Genomic DNA, 5325 nt, shown 5'->3' with positions numbered 1-5325 from the left:
TGGTGGTGGTAGGATGAATTGGAGATTGGGATTGATGCATATAAACTAATATGTATAAAATAGATAACTAATAAGAACCTGCTGTATAAAAAATATATTAATTAAATTAAAAAGAAGTAAGTTTGAAGCATAAGTTACACAAAAACCCATTTTTAAGTCATCTTTTATAGGAAAGTGATTAAGATTAAAGAAATATTAAAGTAGCTTTAATTAATTTACTAGGTTCATCAGTGTTGTCCTTTGGACCTAATTCCTATAATGAACCAAGGAAAGGATATTGTAGCTGAAATTTTTCAGTTGTTAGGAACGTTTCACTTACTTTTAATTTCTCCAACATGGAAGGGTGTGTATGTATATCTCCACACATACAATATCAGTCTCTATATATTTATAATTATATAATAAAGGTTGGCTCTTAAATATTGTCTCTTTACCAAATTTTTTAGATGTCCCAAGAGCTCTCAAATTTGAATGATAAAAAGGTGCCATAAGGTATCGCTTTAGTAATTAACTGGTTCTTTAATAAGGCCTCAATTACTTTGTTTCATGATAAGGAAAAAAAAAATGTTCCAAGACAGAGTTACATTTGACACCTGGGAACCTCCTAACAGCTGGCTACCTAATGAATATGCATCTGCTTAAGAGGCTGTAGACCATTAATAAACCAATAGATGTAAAGCAGAAACAATCTTTGTCAGCTTCAAATGAGATTGGATGCAATGTGCTGTGAAGTGTCACTGTCACATTGAATCGAGTTTGGGAGGTTAATAATCCACCGTTAGCTACTCAGGTCTTTGTAGCTGTACACTCGTGCTAACACTCTCTCCAAACTGGTGGCCACGTTTCCAGTGTACCACTTCTTTCTCCTACGCACCTGATTTGAGGCTTACAATGTCTGTGTTTCAAAAATGTCTTCCGTTTTATTCCACTAAACAACACGTTTGCCAAGACTCTTTTAAAACAAAGGAGACTTTTCCAGATGGGAAAGGCAGGAAATATCAGGGTCAAGTTGGTGCAAGATGGACTTGCAGTGAATTAGAAACTATTTAGAATGAAAATTCTGTGTGTCTGCAGGTAACCTGGGTACTGCTGGGTCCCTCTAAGGGAACCCTTCACTCCCCGTGCAGGCAGCGAGTCGGGTATTGATAACCTGTCTGAATGAGACCCTCAAGTAAGTGCTACACCCACCTAATATTAATAGTTGTGTGATCAGGACCATACTTCCCCAGTTTATCAATGAGATTTCTTGAGGGACATATTCATGGAAGACTTGTTTGAGATTATATCCTAGATGAGGGGAGATTATACCTAAAAGAGCTTGCACTTTCAAAACTAAATGTGTACCCATCACTCTGTTCTCACTGAAGTACTTGCTTACATATATATTTTGGGAGAACGTTAAGCGCAATGAGGAAAATTGGACATTAATTCTCATAAATTCAATTCAACTACCTTCTCTATTTCACTTGGCTTCTCTTTTTAAATTATGGTAAAAGATACATATTTTATGTGTATAATGTGGTGAATTTATGTGTATAAATGTGGTAAAATAACATAAAAATTACTATTTTCATCATTTTAAAGCATTGGTCCCCAACCTTTTTTGCACCAGGGACCGGTTTCATGGAAGACACTGTTTTCATGGATGGGGGTGGGGGGATGGTTCAGGCAGTAATGCGAGCGATGGGGAGTGATGGGGAGCGGCGGGGAGCGGCAGATGAAGCTTTGCTCACTCGCCCGCTGCTCACCTCCTGCTGTGCGGCCCGGTTCATAACAGGCTGTGGATTGGTACCCGTTTGTGGCCTGGGGGTTGGGGACCCCTGTTTTAAAGCGTCCAGTTCTGGTAGATACATTCACATTGCTATGCAACCATTACCACCATCCATCTCTAGAACGTTTTCATCTCCCCCAACCAAAACTGTGTACCCATTAAACACTAACTCCCCACTCGCCCCTCCCTCAGCCTCTGGAAACCACCACTCTACCTTCTGCCTGAATTTGACCACTCTAAAGACCTGATAAAAATGGATTCGTATCCCATTTGTCCTTTTGCGTCTGGCTTATTTCACTTAGAATATCTCAAAGCTCATCCAAGGTTTAGAGTATGTCAGAATTTCATTTCTTTTAAGGCTGAATAATATTCTATAGTGTGTACATACCACATTTGGTTTATCCATTAGTCTGTTAATTAAATGTACACTGTTTCCACTTACTGGTTATTGTGAACATGAACATGGGTGCACAAATACCTGTTTGAATCTCTGCTTTCAATTCTTTTAGGTATACACTCAGAAATGAAATTGCTGGATCATGTAATAATTCTATGTTTTAGGAAGTGTCATTTGGCTTATTTTGGATTTCTGTTCATCTTACCTTGATATGCGGCCCTTAATCAGGTTCCATTTTCTCCCCTTGGTCTTTTCAAGGAAAAAGCCCAATACAACCTTAGGCTTTATTCTTTTTACTTTGATTTTTTTTCTCATTTCATGGCTGGAAAATAAATGAAAATGCACACCATGGGAATAAGTTTAAAAATGGGAATTAAGACACCCCCATTGCCCGCAACAGGAAAATGATTTATTACAAATGTGGTATTCTGTTATAAGCTGAGAATTTTGTTGTCTTTGAAAGAACCCATACATCAAATACAAATGTAAAAGTCTGTAATCTCTCAGTTGTATGAGTGACTCCTTTGTTAAATAAAACATCACCTTGAATTCCTACACAGAAATTATAACATTTTTTGTAGGAATGTAAGATCTATTTCCCCCCAAAACTCTATAAAAATTGACACCACAACTACCACCCCATTTAATATGCTCACATTACAGTTGGAAAGCCAAACACTAAAAATTTCAAATGGTGGACTGGCTCAGTGCTGGATGGAAGTAGTTTTGTAGGGAAGGACAGGTTGTACTGTTCATTTCACTATGACAATATTCTATACCACAAACTAGTAGGAAATCATATATTTGGATATGCAATAATATTCTCTAACTCTGAATGGGAGGGGAGACATTTATTTGAAGGAAGCCAAGGCCATACTCAGGTTGACACTATTAGGCAGACGCAATCATACCTGTAGCATTTTCAATACAAGTTTTACAAAAATTAAATTTTTGTTTTTAAAGAAAAAAATTTCTTTAAAAATTATGCTGCATTTTGTATGTACACCTGCATATCTTAAACACTAACAAATAAATGACTTAGACAATGTAAATAATAATATTCATTCACCCCTTGTAACATATTTGCAAGGCAACTTCCTTTTATTATTCTTTTATTCCTCCTTTACCTCACCACGTTACAAAATTATTTGGGAGCAGATAATATGTTCATTTGGTTTCAGTTAGGAGTGTAATCTGAGATGATGGTATTTTTCTCTGCCAAGCTTATATGTTATATTCTTATTGTTATATGGCAAGTATGGTCCCCACATTGGGGATTTTTCCATGGGCTTCCCACTTGCATTCTCAGGATTCAGCCATCGGTGCTGGGGTTGGTAAAATTCTTCAGTAATGTTAAGTCATTACTTGAATTCCTATTGTAGCTTTCAAAATTACATATTTATACTTTAAAAGGATTTTTAAAAATTTGTTATTGGTTGAAAATATGAGAATATATAACTATTTATAGCAAAAAAGAACAATAAAAAATCCAAGATCTGCTCAGGAAATATACAGGATTATAATCGCTCTGAATCAACTAATATCTTTTCCATTCCTTCTGCCATCTCTCGTTTGAGCTCAGAAAGACTTCTCACAAACACCTTGTAACAGCTTCCTAACTGGTTTCCATGTTTCTAACATTCACTTTCTAACTTCACTAACCTTCACTTCAGATATCCTGTGCATCTCTCCCCGCTCATAAATCATCAGTGGCTCCCCACTCCCAACTGAATCAAGTCTAGATATTCAAGGCCATCTAACCCCAGGGTACTTTTCCAGATTTTATCCACTGGCTCTGCTCTCATGTGCCAACCAAAGGAAACTGCTCCCCAGTCCTGGCACACTCAGTGCCTGGTCTCCTCCCCATTGCTGCTCCAGGCCACTCCTGAACCAGGACCCTGGAGGCCTTCACCTGGACTCAGTGTCTATCAGTTGAAATACCCATACTTTTCTGAGAAGACTGAGTAACCCCAGGGGAAGTGATTTCTGTCTCTCTTTCCTTAGATAATTATATTAACAATAACCAGTAGGCACTTACAGCTGATATTTCCCTCTCTGGATGGAAAACAATAATAACATTATAATCATGGTTCTATTAACCTTTAGTATTAGCTATATGTCAGGCACTATGCTAAAAAGTTTATATACATTCTCCTATTGAATTCTCATGATGTCCTGTCAGCTGGTCTTACAATGAAGTTACAATTCCTGTGGAGGTCTGACTGTAGAAGTAGGAATATGGTAGATGTTGGGTAGGGTCAGAATTGCCCTTGAAAATCCCTTAAATTGTACATGGTTTTGTGTACATAAACCTACATAACTATATATGCATAAACATATAGCATTATATACAGCATATAATAAACATATGTAAGTGGAGCATAATCCTGACCATGGATTGAAACCAGGCCCTGGCAGCGGAAGCGCAGAGTTCTAACCACTGGACCATCTGGGCATTCCCGGCCCTGAGTCTTTAAACACTAGGACACACTCGAAGTTCACATGAGAGTCAGGTGGAAATTGAACCCAGCAGAGGAAACAGCAGACTTGGGTCTCCCATCATCCCTTCCAGGCCAAACATGCATGAAGAAGAAAGGGCCTTGAAAGAGCCTATACTCTTTCAAGTGCTACTGAAGTAACATGCAAATCCACTGTGTACGCCTTATTTTCCAGATTAGGAGCAAACTGGGGCTCAGCAGGGCTGGAGAAAATGGCTCACGGTCCTGGCAGCCCCCGCAGTTGCACCAGATCTAACTCCCAAGCTCACGCTGCTAACCAGGCTGCTGAAGGTGTGGAGTGTGGCCCCTTCTAGCTGCGCTTGAGTATGTTTCCCACATGCTGCCTTGACTTGTGGCTATCCATCGTCTTTCCTCCACAATACTGAATGTGTGGAGCGTACAGGCCCTGTTGACTCGGCCTGCCACGGCACTCGGGACACAGCCCTGAGGAAATGTGATGGCTGGGCTGCCAGAATTCATGCCTGTCTGGGTGTTTGGGTGTTACATAGATTGGTTCTTCCTTCACCAGGCAGCATACTTTTTTCTTTTCAAAAAAAAAAAAGGGGGGGCTTCCCTGGTGGCGCAGTGGTTAAGAATCCGCCTGCCAATTCAGGGTACACGGGTTCGAGCCCTGGTCCAGGAAGATCCCACATGCCACG

The sequence above is a fragment of the Monodon monoceros genome, unplaced genomic scaffold (genome assembly GCF_005190385.1).
Source record: "Monodon monoceros isolate NGI ecotype Baffin Bay Population unplaced genomic scaffold, NGI_Narwhal_1 Super_Scaffold_12, whole genome shotgun sequence".
In the NCBI taxonomy this organism is placed as follows: domain Eukaryota; kingdom Metazoa; phylum Chordata; class Mammalia; order Artiodactyla; family Monodontidae; genus Monodon; species Monodon monoceros.
This window is presented reverse-complemented; position numbering follows the sequence as displayed.